Source organism: Eschrichtius robustus, chromosome 2, assembly GCF_028021215.1.
Source record: "Eschrichtius robustus isolate mEscRob2 chromosome 2, mEscRob2.pri, whole genome shotgun sequence".
Lineage (NCBI taxonomy): Eukaryota > Metazoa > Chordata > Mammalia > Artiodactyla > Eschrichtiidae > Eschrichtius > Eschrichtius robustus.
In genome coordinates this window covers 119425343-119451677 of record NC_090825.1, presented here as the reverse complement: position 1 = coordinate 119451677, position 26335 = coordinate 119425343, and the positions used below count along the sequence as shown (strand labels likewise).

At 45.2% G+C, this 26335-nt stretch overlaps 1 protein-coding gene and 1 long non-coding RNA gene across 2 annotated transcripts in view; one reads left to right on the top strand and one right to left on the bottom strand.

Moving 5' to 3' along the window:
- The window catches only part of FGF1 (fibroblast growth factor 1), a 102964-nt gene that overhangs the window by 22972 nt on the left and 53657 nt on the right, over positions 1 to 26335 (top strand). The gene's annotated exons all lie outside the window — the stretch shown is intronic.
- LOC137759634 (uncharacterized) overlaps positions 1 to 26335 on the bottom strand; it is a 142006-nt gene that overhangs the window by 73572 nt on the left and 42099 nt on the right. The gene's annotated exons all lie outside the window — the stretch shown is intronic.

Sequence of the window (26335 nt, the reverse complement as noted above, 5' to 3'; positions counted from 1 at the left end):
AGAGAGTTGGGGCTTTATTCTGAATGCACTGAAAGCCACTGGGGGATTAGAATTAGAGGCGGCATGCAGCAGTGGACATTTTAAGACCCTCATTTGATCCTGAATGGAGATTTAACTCTAAGAGGGGTGGAGGGAAGGCAAGGGTCTGAGTTAGGAGGCCTGGGAGCCATGCAGAAAGGAGATGATGGGGGCAGAGGCTAGAATGAGGCAGGGCCACAACTAGAAACAGGCTGTCTCTTCCAGGAATTAGCTGGCTGCTAAGCATCTTGCTTCCAAAGAGCTCAAAGAACAGAGCTAATAAGACAAAACAGAACACCAAGCCCCAAAGTCATGGACTTGGTCAGAATAAGCAACAGAGTTTACCTATCCTAATGCCTATACCTAGCCATGTTTGTTAGGTTTCCAAACAGAATTAAGTAAGATCTTTGTCCAACATTGGCTCCCGAGAGTTTCTGAAAGGTGTAGAAATATTCTGGCTTCTCTTTAAACCACGTCAGCTCTCTCTATCCATTACAACTTTGCCTGGGAAATGAGGTCGAATGGCTTTGACTGAGTGACCTGATCTACATGCAAAACTCAAAGGTGACTTTATATGCCTGAATGACCTAAACAGTGGTCCCTGCTCTCCAAGAGAAATACAGCTATGTTATACTCTTTGGAAGAAAGGAGATGGAAAACAAAACAGAACAGCAATGTAGCCATTCTACATAGAATAACAGTAATAATAGTTACTATTTGTTGTGTACTTCAAGGCACTTTACTTGTAACTCATTTAATCCTCCGAAAGGCTGTTGAGGTAGGTAATACTCTTAATCCTTTTTACTGATGAGGGAGCCGAGGCTTAGAGGGAAGGGAAATGATGTTTGGTGGTAGAAGCAGCCAAGTCAGGGCCCGGAGGCTGGTCGGCCTCCATTGGCAGGACTCCTGACTTCGTCCCAGGGCTTGGTGGCTGTCTGCTTTGGTCACCACTGTGTTTAAAAGCAGCACAGAAAACGACCTCAAGGATATCATCCAAAGTGCCAGTAGAACAGGGATATGAGTAACTTTGTTTTCTTTTTCTGTGTTTTGGTTTTTCTTTTAATGTTTTGAATACACAGAGTCTGGTACATAGTGGATTCTCAAAAACTTTGTATAATGAAGTTGTTGAGTTAATGAGTATGCATTACTTAAAAATTGATCTGTAGATAATTAAGTAATTTATTTCATTATAGGAAATTTAAGTCATACTAGAAAATAAAATTTAAGAAAATAAAAATTTACCCATCATCCAGAATAACCACAGTTAAAATACTGATAATATTGGTACCCTCCAGTTCTTTTCCTGTGTTTACATATGTCTGTATTTGTGTGTCTGTCTCCTTACCTGCCTGTGTGCGTGAGAAACAAAAATGGGATCATACTGTCTTTACAGACTTGTACTTTTTCATTTAGCAACATATCATGGGCATTCTCCATTCCAATTAATATTCTTCTAAAACAGAATTTTTAATGGTGGCAGTGTATTCCTCTATAATCTAATGAGTCCTCTATTATTGGATATTCAGTTCATTGTCACCATTATTAATAATGCCATAAAAAACATTTAAGCATAGCTCTATTACTATTAAGGAGGAAAGAACATTATATACTGAAATACAAAAGAGAGGAAGACATCTATTTTTAGGGCTCTTTTGGGTAGGCCAACCACATTTCTTGCATCTGTCCTTCAGAATCACTTAAAGATGGGGAGATGTCATCTGGAATGTTCCACATTTTCCCAGGCCTGGTCACTTGTCACCTCTCAAGTATGTTTTTGTTGCAATTCTGCCACAATGGAGGTGGGTTAAGGAAAATCCCAGTTGTGGCTAAAATGTGAGCCCTGAAGTTAGACAACTAGATTTAAATTCCAGTCCTATCCCTAACCACCTATGTGACCTTCAGCTGGTTCACTGTTCTGAGACTCAGTTTCTGTGTGTAAATGGCACATACCTCAGAGGATGTAATGAGGTAAACCAGGTAAAGCTCTTCTAGCATCTGTCCAGCATGGAACAAATGCTCAGGAGATGGTAATTTCTATTATTACGAAGGTAGAGGAAGACTTTCCTCACAAGTTCAGTGCTTTGGGAAACTCCCTCCCAACCTACACTGCAGGATCTGAGGAAAATGAATTTAAAAATCATTCAACATACCGGTACTCTGGCTATATTGCCCTTTTACCCTTTGTGTATGCACGCGCACACATGTGTGTGAGTGTGAAGTCTAAAGTGTTAAAAAAACAATGAACTCATTTTCCCTTCCTTGCCAAGAACCAGGTCTGTTAGATTAGAGATATATTTAAATTCTGTTGTTCACAGCTGCATAAGGAATGTAGCTTTTCTTTCCATTTTGCCAGCTGTGTTTTATAACTGTCTATCCTAAAATAAAAACAAAGCAAACCAAAAAAAAAACCAGGACTATCTACAACAGTTCTAAATTGCTCTCAGTTTTATATAACAAAACAGAGAATATCTAACCCCTAAAACACAGACCACAGAAAGAATTAACCTGACTCATCTATCGTACACTGTTTAACAAAAACACACTACTGGCACATAGTAGGTGCTCACTGAACCCTGTTGAATATATTTATTGAATATATGTTTTCCTTACAAACAGCAAGCTGTCACAAAATAAATCAGTATATTCATTTCATCTAAATACTGTCAGAGCCTATTCGGAGGAGCTGAAGAAGATGATAGATGATTAAATGAACAGATGCTTTCTGAGTTTGTAAATTGAGTGTTGGGAAACTTTCTCCTCCTAATTCATGGCTCTAGAAATATGTTTATGATCCTGGTGGAATTGTGTAGGGATTTCTCTAAACCTCCATCAGGGGAGCACATGTGATAAAGCACTTCTGATGACCAGGCCAAGTTTTTCCATTTTTGTCTAAATATGCGAAATGTTCAGAAAAATCTTAGTGTATGTATAATAGTGTATCCTCAATATCGAAATGGCTCTGGAGATCACAGATAACACATCTGATTGTAAGGTAACTCAATGCTGGGCCAAGATTTTAATTGCAGCTCAAAGCCCTGAAGTCGAATAACTCTGAGACCCTGTAATTTCCAAGTAAATCACTGGAAGTGGTAGAACTACCAGCATCTACTGCCCTTAGGTATTTGTTTCTTCCTATGCTTTGATGGTGTCGGTGGAGATCACGCTAGGGGAGATTCAAAGACAAGATATGTCTTCTGCTCTCATGATGTCATAAGCCAGTGGAGGGGAGAGACAAACCAACAAATGGATGGAATCTTAGAAGGAATCAAAGTATTGCTAGGCAAAGCACTGCACCATGGGTCCTTGAAGGAAGGAAGGAAGGAAGGACCTTTCTTGCTGGAGAGATGAGGGAAGGCTTTGCAGTGGATGTAGAATGTGATGTAGGCCTTGAAGGAAAAGAAGAATTTTAGCTGGTAGAGATTGGAAGGGAAGGGCCTTCCAGGCTGAGGGAACAGCATGAACCAACTCATGAAGGCCTGGACAAGCAACAAGGAGGGGAGGGCCCCACGTGGCTGAGATGGGGAAGGGCAGGGTGGAAGGTAAGGTTTTCAGACAAGATATGGGGTCATGGAAATCCTCTGCCAAGGACTTAGGGCCTTAATGTCTGGGAAGTGGAAAGCAATGGAAGGTTTCTAATAATGGAAGAGCGCACGTCTTCCTTTAGAAGAGGGACTGGGTGGCCGTGTGGAGAAGTGATTAGAACAGCAACGCTGCGAGACCAATCTCAAGGCTATGGCTTCCATTTTCCTTTTCTGTTTAGCCTCTTAGCAGCTTTGGGCAGCATGGCCCAGAGCCAGCTTCCCCTCTGAATTCTGTGATCCTATACCTTGGGGCCTCCTGTCTCCTGTGACTTCTCCTCTGAGATCACCGTCTGCACTGGGGGTCTCTAAGAATGTGGGGTGTCCCCCAGGGCAGCTGCCTCTGTCCACCTCTCTCTTCAGGTCGTTCTCCCTTGAAGATCCCCTCTCTCCCCTTGGCCCCGACCCTCCCGCATCTGCTCCCACCTCTGGCTTCTCTCCAGAGTCCCATTTTCAGGTCCCGCTTCACACTCAGCTCTGTACGGATGGTGCCTCTCACCTGGGATGCAGCCCACTCCACAGTGCGCTCGGCACCTGCCCTGCTGATCGGGCTTCTGGTTCTGTCCATTCTCCCATCCATTCCTCCATCCTCTCCACGCGCGCCCTGAGCTATCTCTGACTATTCCTTTGTTGAGTTTCTAGCATTTGCCAAATCCTCTTCATGCTCCTCCCCAAGTGACTTTATTTATTTTTTTATTTTTTTATTCATTCATAGACATTTATTGAAACTGCTGTGGCAGCCACTATAGAAGAAATACATATTCTATATATTGATAGAAAACTAAAAACACAAAAAAGTATAGATAATATTTTGGTGTACTTCCAGACTTTCTGCTGGTTTTATATAGTTTCAACTTCTTGCATGAACAAAACTGCATGAATTAAGTTTTAAGTAATATAATTTGACTATAGGGTAATGCATACTTATTATAGCAATATCGTGATATACAGAAAATTTAAATGAAGAAAAAGAACTCATCCAGAATCCTAATGAAGATCATCATTAGCAATTGGTATATATATATATTTTTTTTTAATTAATTAATTTTATTTTATTTTATTTTTGGCTGTGTTGGGTCTTCGTTGCTGCGTGCAGGCTTTCTCTAGCTGCGGTGAGCGGGGGCTACTCTTCGCTGCGGTGCGCAGGCTTCTCATTGCAGTGGCTTCTCTTGTTGCAGAGCACAAGCTCTAGGTGCACAGGCTTCAGTAGTTGTGGCGCATGGGCTTAGCTGCTTTGCAGCATGTGGAATCTTCCCGGACCAGGGCTCGAATCCGTGTCCCCTGCGTTGGCAGGCAGATTCTTAACCACTGGGCCACCAGGGAAGCCTGGTATATTTTCTTAATATAATCTCTCCTATGCATTTTTAAATAGCTGAGATTATTTTGTATGGTTTTTTTTTTTGAATTTTTGAATTTTATTTTATTTAGTTTTTTATACAGCCGGTTCTTATTAGTTATCCATTTTATACACATCAGCGTATACATGTCAATCCCAATCTCCCAATTCATCACACCACCACTACCCCCCGCCACTTTCCCCCCTTGGTGTCCACATCTGTGTCTCTATTTCTGCCAGGCAAACCGGTTCATCTGTACCATTTTTCTAGGTTCCACATATATGCGCAATATACGATATTTGTTTTTCTCTTTCTGACTTACTTCACTCTGTATGACAGTCTCTAGATCCATCCACATCTCTACAAATGACCCAAGTTCGTTCCTTTTTATGGCTGAGTAACATTCCATTGTATATATGTACCACAACTTCTTTATCCATTCGTCTGTCGCTGGGCATTTAGGTTGCTTCCATGACCTGGCTATTGTAAATAGCGCTGCAATGAACACTGGGGTGCATGTGTCTTTTTGAATTATGGTTTTCTCTGGGTATATGCCCAGTAGTGGGATTGCTGGGTCATATGGTAATTCTATTTTTAGTTTTTTAAGGAACCACCATACTGTTCTCCATAGTGGCTACAGCAATTTACATTCCCACCAACAGTGCAAGAGGGTTCCCTTTTCTCCACACCGTCTCCAGCATTTGTTGTTTGTAGATTTTCTGATGATGCCCATTCTAACTGGTGTGAGGTGATACCTCATTGTAGTTTTGATTTGCATTTCTCTAATAATTAGTGATGTTGAGCAGTTTTTCATGTGCTTCTTGGCCATCTGTATGTCTTCTTGGGAGAAATGTCTATTTAGGTCTACTGCCCATTTTTTGATTGGGTTGTTTGTTTTTTTGATATTGAGCTGCATGAGCTGCTTGTAAATTTTGGAGATTAACCCTTTGTCAGTTGCTTCATTTGCAAATATTTACTCCCATTCTGAGGGTTGTCTTTTCATCTTGTTTATGGTTTCCTTTGCTGTGCAAAAGCTTTTAAGTTTCATTAGGTCCCATTTATTTATTTTTGTTTGTATTTCCATCTCTCTAGGAGGTGGCTCAAAAAAGATCTTGCTGTGATTTATGACATGGAGTGTTCCTCCTATGTTTTCCACTAAGAGTTTTATAGTGTCTGGCTTTACGTTTAGGTCTTTAATCCATTGAGTTTACTTTTGTGTATGGTGTTAGGGAGTGTTCTAATTTCATTCTTTTACATGTAGCTGTCCAGTTTTCCCAGCACCACTTATTGAAGAGGCTGTCTTTTCTCCATTGTATATCCTTGCCTCCTTTATCAAAGATAAGTTGACCATATGTGTGTGGGTTTATCTCTGGGCTTTCTATCCTATTCCATTGATCTATATTTCTGTTTTTGTGCCAGTACCATACTGTCTTGATTACTGTAGCTTTGTAGTATAGTCTGAAGTCCAGAAGCCTGATTCCTCCAGCTCCGTTTTTCGTTCTCAAGACTACTTTGGCTATTCGGGGTCTTTTGTGTCTCCATACAAATTTTAAGATTTTTTGTTCTAGTTCTGTAAAAAATGTCATTGGTAATTTGATAGGGATTGCACTGAATCTGTAAATTGCTTTGGGTAGTACAGTCATTTTCACAATATTGATTCTTCCAATCTAAGAACATGGTATATCTCTCCATCTGTTGGTATCATCTTTAAATTCTTTCATCAGTGTCTTATAGTTTTCTGCATACAGGTCTTTTGTCTCCTTACGTAGGTGTATTCCTAGGTATTTTATTCTTTCGGTTGCAATGGTAAATGGGAGTGTTTCCTTAATTTCTCTTTCAGATTTTTCATCATTAGTGTATAGGAATACAAGAGATTTCTGTGCATTAATTTTATATCCTGCTACTTTACAAAATTCATTGATTAGCTCTAGTAGTTTTCTGGTGGCATCTTTAGGATTCTCCATGTATAGTGTCATGTCATCTGCAAACAGTGACAGTTTTACTTACTTCTTCTTTTCCAATTTGTATTCTTTTTTTTTCTTTTTCTTCTCTAATTGCCATGGCTAGGACTTCCAAAACTATGTTGAATAATAATAGCAAGAGTGGACATCCTTGTCTTGTTCCTGATCTTAGAGAAAATGCTTTCAGATTTTCACCATTGAGAATGATGTTTGCTGTGGGTTTGTCATATACAGCCTTTATTATGTCGAGGTAGGCTCCCTCTATGCCCACTTTCTGGAGAGTTTTTATCATAAACGGGTGTTGAATTTTGTCAAAAGCTTTTTCTGCATCTACTGAGATGATCATATGGTTTTTATTCTTCAATTTGTTAATATGGTGTATCACATTGATTGATTTGCATATATTGAAGAATCCTTGCATCTCTGGGATAAATCCCACTTGATCATGGTGTATGATCCTTTTAATATGTTGTTGGATTCTGCCTGCTAGTATTTTGTTGAGGATTTTTGCATCTATATTCATCAGTGATATTGGTCTGTAATTTTCTTTTTTTGTAGTATCTTTGTCTGGTTTTGGTATCAGGGTGATGGTGGCCTCATAGAATGAGTTTGGGAGTGTTCCTTCCTCTGCAATTCTTTGGAAGAGTTTGAGGAGGATGGGTGTTAGCTCTTCTCTAAATGTTTGATAGAATTCACCTGTGAAGCCATCTGGTCCTGGACTTTTGTTTGTTGGAAGATTTTTAATCACAGTTTCAATTTTAGTGCTTGTGATTGGTCTGTTCATATTTTCTATTTCTTCCTGGTTCAGTCTTGGAAGGTTATACCTTCTAAGAATTTGTCCATTTCTTCCAGGTTGTCCATTTTACTGGCATAGAGTTGCCTGTAGTAGTCTCTTAGGATGCTTTGTATTTCTGTGGTGTCTGTTGTAACTTCTCCTTTTTCATTTCTAATTTTATTGATTTGAGTCCTCTCCCTCTTTTTCTTGATGAGCTGGCAAGTGGTTTATCTATTCTGTTTATCTTCTCAAAGAACCAGCTTTTAGTTTTACTGATCTTTGCTATTGTTTTCTTTGTTTCTATTTCATTTATTTCTGCTCTGATCTTTATGATTTCTTTCCTTCTGCTAACTTTCGGTTTTGTTTGTTCTTCTTTCTCTAGTTCCTTTAGGTGTAAGGTTAGATTGTTTATTTGAGATTTTTCTTGTTTCTTGAGGTAGGCTAGTTTTGCTATAAACTTCTCTCTTAGAACTGCTTTTGCTGAATTCCATATGTTTTGGATCGTCGTGTTTTCATTATAATTTGTCTCTAGGTATTTTCTGATTTCCTCTTTGATTTCTTCAGTGATCTCTTGGTTATTTAATAATGTATTGTTTAGCCTCCACGTGTTTGTGTTTTTTACATTTTTTTCCCTGTAACTGATTTCTAATCTCATAGTGTTGTGGTCAGAAAAGATGCTTGATATGATTTCAATTTTCTTAAATTTACCGAGGCTTGATTTGTGACCCAAGATGTGATCTATCCTGGAGAATGTTCTATGTGCACTTGAGAAGAAAGTGTAATCTGCTGTTTTTGGATGGAATGCCCCATAAATATCAATTAAATCTATCTGGTCTATTATGTCATTTAAAGCTTGTGTTTCCTTATTAATTTTCTGTTTGGATGATCTGTCCATTGGTGTATGTGAGGTGTTAAAGTCCCCCACTATTATTGTGTTACTGTCGATTTCCTCTTTTACAAGCTGTTCGCAGTTGCCTTATGTATTGAAGTGCTCCTGTGTTGGGTGCATATATATTTATAATTGTTATATCTTCTTCTTGGATTGATCCCTTGATCATTATGTAGTGTCCTTCCTTGTCTCTTGTAACATTCTTTATTTTAAAGTCTATTTTATCTGATATGAGTATTGCTACTCCAGCTTTCTTTTGATTTCCATTTGCATGGAATATCTCTTTCCATCCCCTCACTTTCAGTCTGTATGTGTCTCTGGGTCTGAAGTGGATCTCTTGTAGACACCATATATATGGGTCTTGTTTTTGTATCCATTCAGCAAGCCTGTGTCTTTTGGTTGGAGCATTTAATCCATTCACATTTAAGGTAATTATTGATATGTCTGTCCTATTATCATTTTCTTAATTGTTTTGGGTTTGTTTTTGTAGGTCCTTTTCTTCTGTGGTGTTTCCCACTTAGAGAAGTTCCTTTAGCATTTGTTGTAGAGCTGGTTTGGTGGTGCTGAATTCTCTTAGCTTTTGCCTGTCTGTAAAGCTTTTGATTTCTCCATCAAATCTGAATGAGATCCTTGCTGAGTAGAGTAATCTTGGTTGTAGTTTCTTCCCTTTCATCTCTTTAAGTATATCATGTCACTCCCTTCTGGCTTGTAGAGTTTGTGCTGAGAAATCAGCTGTTAACCTTATGGGAGTTCCCTTGTATGTTATTTGTCATTTTTCCCTTGCTGCTTTCAATAATTTTTCTTTGTCTTTAATTTTTATCAATTTGATTACTATGTGTCTCGGCATGTTTCTCCTTGGGTTTGTCCTGCCTGGGACTCTCTGCGCTTCCTGGACTTGGGTGGCTATTTCCTTTCCCATGTTAGGGAAGTTTTCAACTATAATCTCTTCAAATATTTTCTCGGGTCCTTTCCCTCTCTCTTCTCCTTCTGGGACGACTATAATGCAAATGTTGTTGCATTTAATGTTGTCCCAGAGGTCTCTTAGGCTGTCTTCATTTCTTTTCATTCTTTTTTCTTTAGTCTGTTCCACAGCAGTGAATTCCACCATTCTCTCTTCCAGGTCACTTATCCGTTCTTCTGCCTCAGTTATTCTGCTATTGATTCCTTCCAGTGTATTTTTCATTTCAGTTATTGTACAGTTCATCTCTGTTTGTTTGTTCTTTAATTCTTCTAGGTCTTTCTTAAACATTTCTTGCATCTTCTCGATCTTTGCCTCCATCCTTTTTCCGAGGTCCTGGATCATCTTCACTATCATTATTCTGAATTCTTTTTCTGGAAGGTTGCCTATCTCCACTTCATTTAGTTGTTTTTCTGGGGTTTTATCTTGTTCCTTCATCTGGTACATAGCCCTCTGCCTTTTCATCTTGTCTATCTTTCTGTGAATGTGGTTTTTGTTCCACAGGCTGCAGGACTGTAGTTCTTCTTGCTTCTGCTGTCTGCCCTCTGGTGGATGAGGCTATCTAAGAGGCTTGTGCAAGTTTCCTGATGGGAGGGACTGGTGGTGGGTAGAGCTGGGTGTTGCTCTGGTGGGCAGAGCTCAGTAAAACTTTAATCTGCTTGTCTGCTGATGGGTGGGGCTGGGCTCCCTCCCTGATGGTTGTTTGGCCTGAGGTGACCCAACACTGGAGACTACCTGGGCTCTTTGGTGGGGCTAATGGAAGACTCTGGGAGGGCTCACGCCAAGGAGTACTTCCCAGAACTTCTGTTGCCAGTGTCCTTGTCCCCATGGTGAGCCACAGCCACCCCCTGCCTCTGCAGGAGACCCTCCAACACTAGCAGGTAGGTCTGGTTCAGTCTCCCCTGGGGTCACTGCTCCTTCCCCTGGGTCCTGATGCACACACTACTTTGTGTGTGCCCTCCAAGAGTGGAGTCCCTGTTTCCCCCAGTCCTGTCGAAGTCCTGCAATCAAATCCCGCTAGCCTTCAAGGTCTGATTCTCTAGGAATTCCTCCTCCCATTGCCGGACCCCCAGGTTGGGAAGCCTGACGTGGGGCTCAGAACCTTCACTCCCGTGGGTGGACTTCTGTGGTATAAGTGTTCTCCAGTTTGTGAGTCACCCACCCAGCAGTTATAGGATTTAATTTTATTGTGACTGCGCCCCTGCTACGGTCTCATAGCGGCTTCTCCTTTGTCTTTGGATGTGGGGTATCTTTTTTGGTGAGTTCCGGTGTCCTCCTGTCGATGACTGTTCAGCAGTTAGTTGTGATTCCAGTGCTCTCACAAGAGGGAGTGAGAGCACGTCCTTCTACTCCTCCATCTTGAACCAATCTCCCCATGTGATTTTAGACCCATTCCCTCCCTTCTACTCTCACAGCTCTAGTTTCACATCTTTTGTCTATTTCAATTCAGCAACTATTTATGAAGCACTGGGGATTGTGCTGGGGGTACAGCTGTGTGAAGGAAGCACACGGCCCCTGTCCTACGCGAGCTTGCAGTCAAATAAAGAAGATGAAGATTAAGCAAGGACTTGAAGACTGATGAATTTTCTGAGATGGAAACGCACAGCAAGTGCCCCTCAGCCTCTGCTCTGCCTCTGCCCAGCCCTCCCCCACCCCCACCAAGATTTTCCTATAAAATGTTACCAGAAGCATCTTCCCAATTCCCTTCTCAAAAATCTCCAGTGGTTCCCCACTGCTTGCAGATAAAAGTCTACACTCTTTGGGGTGGCATCATTAGGGGGTCCTCGGTGGTGTGACTCCAAACTAGGTGCACGGTCCTGCACATCCTGCACACACCCCCCCTGCCCCCACAACACCACCAGTCACTCAGGCTGAGACCAGACCACCTCTACCTGCCCATGCCCAGGCCTTTGTTCAAGCTATCCCTTTCCTCCTCCACAGCTTCCACTAAATCCTCCTGGACGGCTTCTCCCTCCAGCCTTTGGCACCTTCATCACAGCACTTATCACAGTCTGTCTTGCTTTACGATTCAGCTTCTCATCCTCCATCAAGGACAGGGAACTTGTCTTATTCAGCTTGAACAACAAAATAATAGCTAAAACTATGAGATGCTTTAGATGTGCCAGGTGCTGTGCTAAGTGCTTTTACCTGCATTACCTCCTTGCACCCTCATGATGAACATGTGGGGTGGGTGCTATCGCTGGCCTCACTTTACAGGTCAAGTAACTGATGCTCAGAGAGGTGAATTGACTCTCTGGATTTAAATCCAGGAAGCCAGACTTCAGAGCTCATGCCTTTGACCTCAACTCCACCTTTATTCCCTTGTTGTGTCTTGTCAGGTCCCTGTGCTTAACAGGCCCTTAGTAGGTGTGGCTCAATTAAGTGAATGGGGCCAGTGAAGCCAAGCGCAGCCTCCTCAAGATCATACGGCAAGTAACAATCGCTGGGCAAATGCAGGATGTTTAGCGGCCGTGTCTCCTCTTACATGTGTTAACTAGGAAATGGAGCCAGTTTTCAAAGCAAAGCTAAACATTTTTGACTGATCCAGGGGCAAAGGATTAGATGGAGGCTTACTGAATCCAGGAGGATTTAATCTGATTGGATTTGGGTGGCGACAGGCTGCATTCCCAGCCCTTGTTGGACCAGGCATCCAAAGCACTTCCCTTTCACATATCCACGGCCTCTCTACTGAGTCTGAGAGGAGGTATTTCACGAGGGGAATACCCTCTCCCCATCACTGGACTAGATCTGTCCATTTCCTTAAGGATGGGGCATGGTGTGGAGCGCCAGTCCTCCCCGTAGGCCTGCCCTGCTCAGCTCCAGACAGACCTGCCTTTGTGAGCAGGGCGGGCAGGCAGGCAGGCAGGGAGGCACTCCTTGGCATCCCACGTCCTGGGAGCGGGGCCAGAGGGGAGAGCTGGAACAGGAAGGCTGGGAAAGGAATAGGGCTGCTTTCCCAGAGGGCTGAACACGCAGCCGCCACCAGGCCGGCCGGGTGCCCCCTCCATTCGTTTCTGGGATAAATGAGGCAGGAGCTCGCCCCCGAGAGCCTGCAGGAATGGAGCCCCAGGCTCCAAAGCCTGAGAGCATCAGGCACTTTGACCTTTCAGAGCACCCCCCCAGAAGAAAACATTTGCAGCGTGGGACATTCAGTAGTGGGAGAGCATCACTCCTGCCTTCCTACTGCCTCTCCCCGCAATGGCCTGGGAGGGGCTCCAGGGAGCCTTCCCTCACTTTACATCTTCACTAGCCTTGAGTCTGCTCGTCTTACTAACCTGTAGACATCTTAATACACCACCTTGGGCTCCATATCTTGGCTTAAATGCCACATGTCCTTCTCTGAACATGTCAGAGCACGTACAGACAGGCAGACAGACTAGTAAATAAGTAAATGTGGGGAATCTCGTCTAACATGCCGTGCTTTCTACTTTCTGACTCAACCACGCCGTGCTGCTGCTGCTGCATTTTGTGAAATCTTCCATCCCACACCCTCCAGCACGTTACCCCCCATCCTGAACTTTTTTTTTTTTTTTTTCCATCCTGAAGATTTTTTAAGTGAGCAGAAACAAGCTTTGAGGAGCTGGGACCTTTTGAACACACTCCTTAGACCACGAGAGTCATTCTGTGACAAATGCAGTGAAGCCTCCTAACACCAAGCTTCCCTGAGGGGCAGGCCCACGATGCTGCGGCAGATCCAGTCCCCTGAAAATGACCTTGACAGGGAGGCAGCGGCTGTTTCACTGACAAAGCCTGAGACTTTTATCAGATGCCATGCCGCACTAGAGCGGCTTGTGTTACACGGAATCCCCCCAGCCAAGGCGCAGCAAGGCAGGCCAATTATAAAAGGCAGAACAAGGCAGACTGATTGCAAGGCAGGGGTTGGCGGAGGTGGGGGAGCGTGTCTCATCTCAAAAGAGAGAGGCTTGCCAGGGAGCCAACCTGGGGAAAAAGGCATTAGCTCCGTCTTCTGTGCCCACGAAATAATGAGAAAGATTAGGGCTCAAGAAAGGGATTAGTCGGGCTTCCCTGGTGGCGCAGTGGTTAAGAGTCCGCCTGCCAATGCAGGGGACACGGGTTCGAGCCCTGGTCCGGGAAGATCCCACATGCCGCGGAGCAACTAGGCCCGTGAGCCACAACTACCGAAGCCCATGCACCTAGAGCCCGTGCTCCGCAACAAGAGAAGCCACCGCAATGAGAAGCCCGCACGCTGCATTGAAGAGTAGCCCCCGCTAGCCGCAACTAGAGAAAGCCCGCGCACAGCAACAGAGACCCAAGGCAGCCAAAAATTAATTAATCAGTTGTTTTTTTTTAAAAAAAAAACAAAGGGATTAGCCAAGTCTGTCTACCTGTGAGGCTCTGCAGCGTCCCCTGAGGAAAAGCTCATTTGTGGCACTTGAAGAGGAAGGCTGTGTGATGCTCTCAGGACCACGGAGAGCTCTGGATGGGCGAGACCAAGGGGGGAGGATCTGAAGACATGGGGAGGCTCTGGCTGTGTGAGTTACTAATGTTAAAAATGTAAAGCTTGATTGATTCTGATACATAAGACTCGTTAGGTAGAGGTAAGAAGCTTGGAGAAAAACACGCCATTTACATTTCGGGCACGGGATGCCAGCAAGGACAGAGGCAGATAGCTCGGTGAAGTGAGCAAGGGCACAAGAGGAGACGGGAAGATGAAGCGACAGAGAAGAGCCTTGTTGGGGGAGGTCCTGGGTCATTAATTGCTTGAGAAAACCCCAGCCAGGGTTTGGGGTGGCCTTTTCCAAGGGGGAGCGAGCCAGCCCTCTTCCCAAGAAAAGCAGTTCCTGAAGTCATGTGTCCAGAGTACTGAGGGAGGCAGAGGGGAGAACAGGGAAGGGGGAGGGGTTCAAGGTGAGAGTGGGAGGCTACAGCCCCAGCCACAGTCACAGAGCACGAGGCCTGACTTGGGTTCTGAGATCTCTTCCCACTGAGAGTCTGAGATGGATGCTTGTGGTGGGGCTCCTGAGGTAACTCAGGAACAATAATAACAATATCGATACTTCTAACAAGATGTAATCTTGTTACATAAGGTAACATTATTTATTTGTATCATCATCTAACATTGATACAGTGCAGCACTGTGCTAAGAAAGCACTTTATACACCCTTATCTCGTCTTATCCTCACAATAGCCCTATGAGTGTTAGGTAATATTGTTATCCCCCTTGTAGAGCAGAGGAAACTGAGGTCCAGAGAGGTGACACTGTTTAGCTTCGGTCTCACGTCCAGTAGTAGCCAAGACAAGGCTTGCCTTCTGCAGGGCTAACTCCAGGGCCCAGGTTCCTGTCCCCCAGGGAAAAGGCTCAACCAGCCCAGAGAGAAGGAAACCCAGGATGTGGACACAGCCACAAATCTAGCCCGGGTAGAACAGCCACAAAACACCTCCACTGTCACTTACTGGATGGCTCCTTCTGTATCAAACCTAAGGCACCATAAATTGTAAGATACGCCATCATTTTAGGTACCACTAAGAAATCAGTGCATATCCTAATATTAGAGATGCTAAAATACCAAAAGAAAACTGCAGCTGAGGCTTGGGGAAATGTTCTCTAGGTGCCGTGATGTGCTAAAAGCCTTGCCTCTGCTACCTTACTTCAAGCCAACAAATAGCCCTTTCTTCTCACCCCTGCTGTTAGCGAGGAGAACACAGCAGAGGCTGTGTCATGGTCAGTGACACAGCGCTATGGAGCTGGAGAGCCTGGATGTGTCCCTGGCAACCTCCTGTGCCCCAAATCCCTGTCCCTAACCATCAGGCAACACTGCCTCTGAAGGAGATGGGCCATCTTTGTCATTTGTTCCTTCTGGTGGGCAGCCAGCTAAGCAAACCAAAAACACTACAGAGGCACTGACTTCAAGAGAAAAGAAAACCTTGTCTTGTTCATCTTCACAGGCTCATCTATGCCTGGATTTACTCCAAGTCTCAAGCTCCCCCTGAACTCTGGGGATGCGTCATCCTCTGGTTGCCAGGTCAGGTGACCCATTTAAGAAGATCTTGCAGCTCTGCCCTTCCTTCGCCTAGCTCATAAGCCTCCTCAGTCCCGGGTCTTTCTCTGACCCATCTCTCCTTTTTCCCAAACTCCAGTTGGTGATTTGTGCCAGATTTTGCAGTATCATCCTTGACCCTGAACTTTATTCTTCCCACATCTTCCTTGCCTCCTCCCATCTTTCCAAGTGTCCTAACTCTTTGGCCTGACCCTGTCTTGTTCAAGAGCCTTATTCACATCTTAATCACTTCCTAGCCCCGTTTCACACCCCCTTCTCATTTAAGGCTTTCTAGAATCCCTGCGTGTCAAAATGAACACATGGGGAAAAGAGATGTGGAATGAGGAGGTAGTATGTGTGGAAAAAACCAACTGGACAACTTTCCTTGTTTTAATTTTTGATGCCAAGACCTCCATCACCCACCGTGGGCTGTGTAGCTACAAGATGGCCTCTTGGTTTCCCAGCTGTGTATCATCATATATCTGCTTGCCCGCTGTCGTGACCTCTTGGCTGTCCTTCCCACGATTTTCCACAGTGAAGGAGGCAATTGTGCTTTCAAGAAATCTTCCCCATCTCTTTGAAACACCCTTGTTCCCTCCCCTCCGGGCCATGAGTCACTCTTTCCCTGCACATCTCTTCTCAGAGCTTTCCCGACACTGGAAACGAAGGAGGGTACTTGGCACTTTCCCCTTTCTCAATATTGCTCCCCACTTCAACGAGAAATTAAAATCACAACTTGGACACGTCTCCTAATGGCAAAATCATTCTATTGGAAAATGCCCATGTTCTTTTTTTTTCCTGACAAAGCTTCTTCTCACTCAGCCTCTGTCCTTCAGAATCTCTCTTCTTTTCTGCATGACTGTCTCAACTCAGCCTAACTTCCCACAAAGCCCCAGTTCAACAAAATTTCCACTTTCCATCTATGTAAACTTTTATTGAAGGTTCAATATTATTTGTTTTCATGTTTGATCAAAGTGCTAACCCCTGCTCAGTACAGGTTTCCTTTGCTCTGAGTTCCCCCAGGGCAGAGACCTGTCTGCTTCATACATTCACTCCATCCATGCATCAAGAGGACACAGTAAATATGTGCTGAGGGAATGAACGAATCACAGCCACTGCTGGGCTTCTGCATCCATTTAGGATGTGAGCGCCGTGAAGCATCTGTTCATTCGACACATCTTTGTGGTACCCTGCCATCTGCCAGGCCCAGTGTTAAGCATGAACAAGAGTCCCTGTTCTCTTGAAGCTTCACTTCTAATGGAAAAGGATGGTTTAAAAATCATTAAATTGGAGTCTAGCCACCAAATACTGGACTCTAATAAGTGTGTTGGAGAAAGTCTTGAAACAACCGCAAGTTGAACTCATGCTCGCCCTGGGAGAGCTAAGAAACTGGGAGAGGGAGAGTCAGTTAGAGAATGAGATGAGGACATTTTTTAACAGTTTTATTGAGATATAATTTACGTACCATACAATTCACCCCTTTAAAGTGTACAATTCAATGTATTTTACTATATTGACAGAGTTGTGTAAATACTGCCACTATCTAATTTCAGGGCATTTTCATTGTGCTAAAACCCACACACCCATTAAGCCATCACTCCCCAGTCCCTCCTCTCTCAGCCCCTGGCAACCACAAATCTACTTTCTGTTTCTATAGATTTGCCGATTCTGGACATTTCATATAAATGAATTGTATAATACACAGTGTTTGTGACCAGCTTCTTTCACTAGCATATTGTTTTCAAGGTTCATCTATGTTGTAGCATTTTATCAGTACTTCACTCCTTTTTATAGCCAAATAATACACTCCACTGTATGGATATACCACATTTAATTTATCCATTCATTCACGATTTGATGGACATCTGGGTTATTTCCACTTTTTGGCTATTATAAACAATGCTACTCTGAACATTAGCACATACGTTTTTGTATGAACATATGTTCTCATTTATCTTGGGTATATCCTTAGGAGTGGGATTGTTGGGTCATATGGTAACCCTATGGATAACCATTTGAGGAACTGTCAAACTGTCTTCCAAAGTGGCTCACCAATTTTACATTCCCACCAGCAACGTACAGGGGCTCCAATTTTCCCACATCCTTGTCAACACTTGTTATTGTCCATCTTTTGATGACAGCCGTCCTAGCAGATGTGAATGGTATCTCATTGTGCTTTTGATCCGCGTGTCCCTGAAGGCTAATGATGTTGAGCGTCTTTGCACATGGAGATGAGAATATCTGTATTATGTTTGCGAGGCAGCCACTGATTTGATTCCCAGCACAGTGCGTGCACGTCACAGGTGCTCAATAACGTTGCTGAATGAACATAACTAAGAACGGAGCAAAGAAAAGTGCCTTGAAGGACACCGGCTCCATGAGCTACGGCAGGCCTGGAAGAGGACTTGGATGAGGGAGAATATCTTGCAAAAGTGAAGCAATGTATTTTGATCCCCCTCAACCCATCCTGCTGCCTTTAATCCATGTTCCATTTGGAACCTCCCTTCCCGGAGGCTAGGTCAGGAGCCCTGGAGCCAGGGAAGGAAACGGGAACGCCACATAAAGAGGGCAGTTGGCTCAACTGCCAAGATTTGTAGAGAGAAGATCTGAGAAATCGCTTGAGCTCCCTTTTAACACAGCAAGGGCTGGGCCTGGCAGACAGACTGTGGCGCTTCTACCACTGTGTAAGGGGATGCCCACCTGCCACAGGGGGTCAGCCTTGAAGATGATATGACTGTGTGTGTGTGTAGGGGGTGGCGGTGGGTGTGTCTCTGGCAACATCCCAGTGAGCTGGGGGGTAACCCTGGCCCTGCAACATGGGGAGGCCTGGAGAACTGAGAGGGTGGACAGGCCTGAGCCCGTGGCAAGTGGGCGTAGTCTGTACTCCAGATGTCCTACTGTTCCTGTGTGATACAGATGCTGAGATGAGGGCCAGAGGCCATTGTGTGGTGACCTGTAGCAGGGCCAGGGGCAGACCTCCTGGGCTGGGAGGCAGAGACCCAGAGGGGCCCATTGGCCGGCAAGAGCTAGTCAGCCAGGGAGCCGCCCTGGGCCCTGACCAAGCCGAGAGAGACCAGGGCCTCAACTTGAGCCGTGAAGGCTGCGGGTGGGCAGTAACAGAGCAGGAAGAGGGCTCCACACCTAGACCTTGGGCCCCAGAGGCCCCTGAGTGAGGGTCTCGACTCTTCCAGTGAGAGGCTGAGTGACCTCTGCTCCCCTTACAGCTAGACGATGTTTCCGAGAGGAGCAGGGAGGGTGGCCAAGGATGGGGGACACTCTAGGGGCTGGGGCATCACCCAGCAGGACCTTTTAGATCCTTGTACTGGATGAGACTGATGCCGCTCTTCTGCTACCTAACAGGTGAGGTCTTGGGAGGAAGCCCAGGCCACAGACAAATGAAGAGCAGCTCCAGTCACGTTGTGTGACAAAACTGGTGACAAAAACTGGTGAGCTGATTCGCTCGGCAGTGAGCCAGGCCCGTATGGGCAGTGGGCGCAGGATGTGGTTGGAATCCAACCTAAGTCTGCTTGTGGCTGTGTCTGTGGCCACTTCCAGGGGTCCCTTCTGGAGTCAAGGACCGTCTGGGCAACTCTCCACCAGAACCAGAAAAACAGCTCCAAGTGCATGTCCTTTGACATGTTTGCCTAGGATTCTTCGAGAAGCTTTTGGAGGCATGTGGATGGGCCAGGCGGAGAAAACACCACTCCTCTAACTGTGGCTCCTCCCATTTTCTGAGCCCTTCCTTTGTTTCAGGTGTTGTGCTAACACTTACACATGTCACTGAATGCTCTCAGCAACACTGTGAAAGTAGGGACTAGTATTAGTTATGTTTTATAGGTAAAGGAACTGGGGGCTTGGTGAGGTTTCCCAGGATCTACTGCGGGTAAGTGTGTGGATCAGTATTTGAACACAGTGGTCTGCCTGCAGAGGCCGGGGACTGGAGCACTGGGTATATGGCCTCTCATTTTTCTATCTAAAAATTCCCCTTAGAATTGAAGCAAGAGCTGTTTATTAAAGAAAACATTTTAATGTTATTGTTTCATATTTGTAAAAAAAAAAAATACTTGCCCATTTCACAACAATAAGGATGGTTAAATAGAAAAATGACAAGTAACCAAACTGAGTGAGAATTCTTTTCAGTGACTCTTCCCCCAGCACAAGGCAACTCCAGCAAACTCAAGGCCTCAGCTTTGTTGGTTATGTAACTATACCCAAAAGACACTACACCCATCTCATCTCAAGGCATGTGTGTTTCCACCCATCTGTCCATCCACCCATCCATCCACCTACCTACCCATCCATCCCTCCATCCACCCACCCACCCATCCATGCATCCACCCACCCATCCATTGATCCATCCACTTTTTCATCTCACAATTATTGAGCCTAGTATGTACAAAGCACCAGGGACCCAAATGAATAAGGAAGTTCCTTCCTTTGAGATGTTCACAGTTGGGGCAGAAGCACCCCCAGAGTACAGTGTATACAGGTACAGATGGTGGTTCAGCAGGCATGGAGTACAGAACAGAAAAAAAAAAAAAAAAAAAGGGAGTGAAGAGAGGCAGGCATGAGAAGGAGGGGCTTTGCCTGGTGAGCTACCCCCAGATCTCTGCACCTTCTCTTCCTTCAGGTCTCAGCTTAAATGTTACCTCCTCAAGGAGTCTTGCCTGACTATTCTAGAGTTGGATTTACCCTTTATTCTCTGCCTTGGTTCCTTGAGACTGAATTTTTCTTTCTTTGCCCTTTGATTCATGTGTGCGGGTGTGTGTATTGTCTGTGAAGTCCCAGGTACAATGTGGTCCCATAAGGACCGGGACAATGATTTACCTTTTTCATAAAAGTATCTCCAAGGCCTGACATGCTTGGTTTGTTGTTTGGTGCTTGGTTTGTTGCCTGAATGAATGAAGGTGGGAACCAGATCATAAAAGGCCTTGAATGCCAAGCTAAGAAGTTTGGGCTTTGGCCTGCAGGCAGTGAAGAATGAGCGGAGGGTATGTGAGTGAGGATGCAGCATGATCAGATCTGTGGTTTGGGAGGACAAGGCTGGAGGTGTTGTGGGTGAGGTAAGAGGAATAAGCTACGGAGAGAAAAATTAGAAGCAATCGCCTTGGATAGGAGTCAAGATGTTGCTGGCCCGACCCAAGACACTGATGGTAGTGAAGGAAAGGAACGAACATGTAAGGAATATTTAGGTCATTAAATCATTAGGAGATGCCTGTGGGTAGCGAGGGAAAGGGGATATGACCAAGGTCTGTAGTTTGGGTTACTCTGTAACCACTGTACTGTCATTCATTAAGGCAGAGGCAGTCTGGGATTTTGGAGACACAGGTGGACGCTGAGGCAGACAAGGACACGCAGGGAGAGGAGGAGAGCACGCACATGGTTGAGAGAGGACAGCTGGGACAGACCCCTGAGGGATGCTGGACGCCAAAGGGGGGCTAACGGACAAGAAGCCAGGACAGGACGCTGAGCAAGCGCCGTTAAAGAGGAGGACCTGGAAGCCAGCGTAACTGTCGAAACTAGACAGAGGAGAATGGTCTAGAATGGGACTGAAAGCTCTATGGCCCATGGGGGCAGGAGAGTCCATAAGAGGAAGCAGTGGAGACCCTGGGTCAGGCTGCCCCTCAGCCTGAAAGTGGGTGCAATGGGGTCCGATCTTCTGATGGTTAAAGAGAAGGCAGACAGCGCCGGGTCCAGGTGAAATCTCCCAACTGGTACATGTTGAATCGATTAAGAGCAACTACAACCAAAGTGCGGCTCCAGCAAGCCACACAGCCTCAGGCCACCTCTGGCTCATGGGTCACCAGTTTGCAACCCCCGTTTTGGAGAACCTCATGGGCAAGCTTTTCCAAGGGTAGTTTTGGTGGAAGGAGGACTCCAGAGGGCTGGGGATGACTGAGAGGGGGTGGAGGCAGTGACATTTTGGGGGGAAGCTCGGCCGTGGGGAAAGCTGATAGTGAGGAGGGAGCAGGAGGGCTCCAGGGACGGTGGGAAGGAGCCTTTAGGTGGAAGACATTTAGCAAGTTTGGGGCTGAAAGGAAAGGCTGAGAGCACAGCATTCTGGCTCTCTTTTCAGAGGGCTTTACAAGTATTACTGTTTTCTCTTTATATTAGAAAAATACCTGTGACGTATTTTCACCGACTCCATCCCACTCTCCAGAGGTAATCATTTTTTCAGGTTTCTATCTATGCGTCTACACGTACACATATAATTTTAAAAATCAGTTATGGGATAATTCCACACATATTGTTCTAGAGCTTTCTCTTCCCCACTTATCTAGGTTCATATATTGTATATCCAGCTCTCTCTCTTTTTTTTTTCCACCTGCCTGGGATTTGCTTGGCTGTATAATTTATCATTTCACTACTCATGCAACATGGTTTCCAAGCTCTTGCTACGGCGAACAGTGCGGCTGTGAACCTCATACCTTGATCTCTGGGCCCTGGGGTGAGTCCCTCCCTACGACAAACTCTTAATATTGGACTCACTGGTCACAGAGTCCGCACACAGTGTGCGGCTCCCTCAAAGGACTTGTTCAATTTGTCTGCTTCTTCCTCAGGGCCTGGGTATAAAACAATGCAGGGAAGAAGGTTTATTTCCAAGGAAGCTTCTACAATTGAAAACAAGGCTTTAATGTATCCCAATCTGATGACTACACAGCTTTCTTTTTAATCAGGATGCTGCGAGTAGGGTGGTACTTATTCATAGGTAACGCGTTCATTAACCTGATAAAGATGGGACAAATACAAATAACTTTCAGAGAAAACAACACTCTACTCTTCTTGGTTTGAACATCCATCTTCTAGGACTAGAGTCAATATCTGAAGAAGATACTGATTCCCGAGGGCCCACTGAAATACGTTAAAGGAGCCACAATGTGGGAAATTTGATCACGGATTTCAGGGAGACCAAAGGTTGAAGGCTATTAAACATTTTTTTAAACAAAATTAAACGCCTAGGATTTGGTATTTAATCTGTGAAATCATCAGTTTAATTATATTTGCAGAAGATCATTCTTTGGCACAGAGGAGAGAAAACCCTCTCTCAGTCCTACAGAGAACACAAAAACAGGCAGGACAAACAAGGTGAAGCATAACAGCCTCTTTCAAGGACCCTGATTTCCCGGCTGCGGTCGGCACACTTAGCTCAGAGCGCCCTCTTCTGGACCTGGGCTCCACTGCACCAGCCTGGGCCCAGCCCGCCAAAGGCGGGACAAGTCTGATTTTCAGTCTGGAAAGCGGCTCCAATTCTAGCTTCAACACATCTTTGAGTTTCTTCTGCCTTAGCCACTGAAACCCCAAGATGTTCTTTTTCAATATTTGTGCTACATTTTCAGGATACACAGGACTCTGCCTCCTCTTAAGAATGATTCCTTGGTGACTCTTTTTAAAAAAAAAAAATACCCTCCTTAGATCTGAGCTAAGCCACTGGGATTCCCCGTACGTTTGTTAACTGTCGGGAATAAATTCATAATTTTGCATAAGTGGGAACTAGGTCTAGAAACCCACGGAGAACGTCAAACAGTTTTATGTGTCATTACCCAATGCACTTGAGCAAAGTCTGTTTAAGACTGTGGGTTTTTGTCTCATTCCAGAAAAGTTGTCAGAACATTAGGTCAGCCTCATATTTCCTCTATTCTTTTTTTTTTTTTTTTTTTAAATATGACACATTTTCACAGAGCTACGCAATCTGAGTCTTGTGCAGTGGTTCTCAGCCCTTGCCATGCACTAGAAATACCTGAGTTTTTTTTTTTAATTTTTGCTTGTGGCTTTTTTTCAAGTTTATTTATTTATTTATTTATTTATTTATGGCTGTGTCGGGTCTTAGTGTCTGTGCGAGGGCTTTCTCTAGTTGCGGCAAGCGGGGGCCACTCTTCATCGCGGTGCGCGGGCCTCTCACTATCGCGGCCTCTCTTGATGCGGAGCACAGGCTCCAGACGCGCAGGCTCAGTAATTGTGGCTCACGGGCCTAGTTGCTCCGCGGCATGTGGGATCCTCCCAGACCAGGGCTTGAACCCGTGTCCCCTGCGTTGGCAGGCGGATTCTCAACCACTGCGCCACCAGGGAAGCCCTCCTCTATTCTTTTAACAAATATTGCCAAGCACCTACTATGTGCCAGGGGTGTTCACAATGGGGGACAAGAAGAGGATAGTGTCACTTTAATCCCTCATGTGTTTTTACTGCAAAACAGCTGAAAATCTATGAGCGTCATAATGGGTTACTGGAGCCTCAATAAAGTTCTTTCCAATTACCTGTTAATCTATCATGTGCTGCAACTATTAAATTTAACTAGGTTAATCCTCTCAACTCAGAAATGGCTTCTAACTTCTTTAAAGGGGCTATTCAATCCTCCAAAGAACACGCTCATAATCTGTTATGACAGGAAGGAGGGGCCAGGATGAAAGGAAACAGCTCTTCTGAAAAACTGCCTGTTTTCCTTGGAGCCAGGGTGGCCAGAGCTGAGGCCGGGCCCCGTTTGGATGTGGGAGCCCACAGTTACCTGGCACTTTCTTCATGAACCCTGCTGGGTCAGCACCAGCCTCTAACCAGTGACTTGCCCCCTGCCCCACTCATCCTCTGGGCAGAAGAGAACCCCTTTTTCTCTTTCTCCTTCAAGGAAGACCTGGGGCCCATTTGCCAGACTGAGCGGCATCAGGTCCCGGAAAGGACCAGCCCCAAAGAGGGGAATGCTCCCTTGTAACCAGACCACAATGTTTACGGAGTCAAAGACAGCAATAACAGCACTGGGGAGTGAGCCAGCAAGGTCATCCAGGAGAGATAAGGAAATGACGCAAGGCCGAGGGCTTAAGGCACCAAATCCCAACACAACTTCCAATGAGATTCCACTAGTTATTTATGCTCTGACTTTTACTAAACTACAGATGAACCTCGGAGAGGCAGACATCCTTTTGTCCTCACTTCTCTTAGATTTGTAACCACAATACGATGCTTCTTTAGGAAAGTCATGGATCCTTCTAGTCTGCTATCCAAATGATAAGTGAACTTGGCTTTTTAAAAAAGCTAACCTTCTCTCTAAAATCGGTCCAGATTTCCAAGGGGTGATTCTGAACGACTGTATTTTGTGGGCTCGCTCCATCCAAAGTTCTGAACTTTCAGGTGCCCTTTCCCAAGTTACACTGTTTAATTAGACCCAGTTCATTCAATTCAACTCACCAAATATTTATTGAGCCGAGCACTGTGTTAGAAAAAGACCTGAACGCTGCCCTCAGGAAATTCACAGACCAAGGGATGAGACAGATGAATAAACAAATCATTTCAGTCCAGCACGGTAGGTGCAATGATAGAATTATGTACAAGGCAGCACTTTCAAGCGTCTCATGGAGTTATGGTCTGGGGGGAGAGCCAGACATTAATCGGAAAATTGCACAAATAAAAGTAGAGTTTAAACTTTGACCAGCACCATCGAGGAGAGACAGGCGGCACCATCAGAGCTTTAATGGGACATGTGGTCAGGGAAGGTTGAGTAGGACACCCTTGAAGAAGTCGCAGTTGAGATGTGAAAGATGGTTCAGGGTAAATTCGCTGTAGAGTGGAGGGAACGGTGGTCCTGCGTGGGAAAGCATGTGCAAAGGACCCGTGGCAGGAGATCACACAGTGTATCCAAGGGACCAAACCAAAGCTGGTGTGGCTAGAACACAGGGCTGGAGGGGGATGGTGGGGTGGCTGGGCCAGAGAGGTCTGCAGGGCTGCATCCCAAGCATCCCCTGGTCAGCCATGGCCTTCATTTCTGTGTGCTTATCTCCTCATCTGTGTAAAGGGGGTCAGAGCAGCATATACCTCGAAGGAATGAGGGAATCCCTTTTAGCACTTAGAGGAGTGCCTGTGAGTATCAGCTGCTGTTATAATGTTGTAATTATCATCGTCATCATCTCACCAGGATAAGCCTGTGGATGAGGACCCTGCTGGCCCAGGTCAGGTATTTCTTTTTAACACTTCACACTAGCTACATGGGCACAGTTCCATAGAGGTCTCAGAGGCCACAGAAATCAGCAAAGACTCCAATAAGGGTAACCGCTGGCTTTCTGGAGACATCCTGAATGAATGACCAGCTGGACTGCTGACCACAGGGCTCAAAAACAACCACCAAGAGTTTATCCCCAACTACCCAGAAAAAAACCGAGACAGAGGAAGGAGGACAGTGCCTCCCGAGAGAAGGCTGTCTATAAATAGAAAATTACACTGAAAGAAGACAAATCGCACTTGATGTGAACCCATTTTTGACTCTGTCTGGAAATGCACGGCAGAAGGAAGTGGAAGGGACAGGGAGTGAGCAGGTGTGCCCAGGCCGAGGCTGCCTGCCCGCGGACCGGCATGTACTGTGACCAGGGTGATGACGAGGGACTGTGCTGGCTGCCAAGGTACCCACACCTAGGGACAGACCCCGGCACTCCCAGCCTGCTTCTGCGCTCTGACACGTGCCCGGGCTGCAGATGTTGATCCCCGGGCTGAGATGGGGAGAAGGGATGTAGGGCACAATGGGCAACATGGAAGGAGCTTCAGAGGAGTAGGGAGAGCAGGGCTGGGCCCCTGGGCACCTCTATTTCCTAAAATGGGTTGTTGTAGTGTGGAATGGGATAACCTATCTGGTAAGTGCTCAGTAAACATCCGCTAACAAATCAATTAGCACTCTCTTCAGAGCAACCTGGAGCCTCCAGTACCCACGGCTTTTCATCCCAGTTCTGTAACCCCTTGGCAGCACGGCACTAGGGAATTTCCGAACATCTCAGTGCTTTGTATGTCTCATTAGAAAAGAACTGCAGGGACTTCTCTGGTGGCGCAGTGGTTAAGAATCCACCTCC